Source organism: Elephantulus edwardii, unplaced genomic scaffold (genome assembly GCF_000299155.1).
Source record: "Elephantulus edwardii isolate Elephantulus edwardi_28Jun2011 unplaced genomic scaffold, EleEdw1.0 scaffold00348, whole genome shotgun sequence".
NCBI classification, from domain to species: domain Eukaryota; kingdom Metazoa; phylum Chordata; class Mammalia; order Macroscelidea; family Macroscelididae; genus Elephantulus; species Elephantulus edwardii.
Window position 1 is genome coordinate 882,731 of NW_006400098.1, and position 427 is coordinate 883,157.

The following is a 427-nucleotide window of genomic DNA, read 5'->3' on the forward strand; positions in this document are numbered from 1 at the left end:
CAGAAGAACCAACAGGCCTTGGAGGAAGAGCTTCCAGGGTTCTCAGCTCAGAGGCCGGGATCGTGAACTTGGGCTCCCACACTTTGGGAGTGTGGTCAGCAAGGGGACAGTCACTGGAGAGACGACATCATGCTGGGAGAGAAAAGAGGGTCAGAGAACTAGAGGAAGTCCTTCCAAGGGGCGGACTAACGCAGTGACCAGCCCTGGCTCCTGGCATGACAGAGGTGGTGAGGACGACACAGGCTGGGCAAGGGGCAGAACAGCTGCCCAAGGGGCCGCTGCAGTTCCTGGTCGACCCAATAGGACCAGATGACAATCTTCACGAGCGGCATGACCAGGTCTTTCTTCCTACTCACCAGCCTGTGTAGGAGGGTTCAGCCAGCCTCGCTGGGCTGCTGGCTGAGTCCTTCTTCTCTTCTCTTCTCTT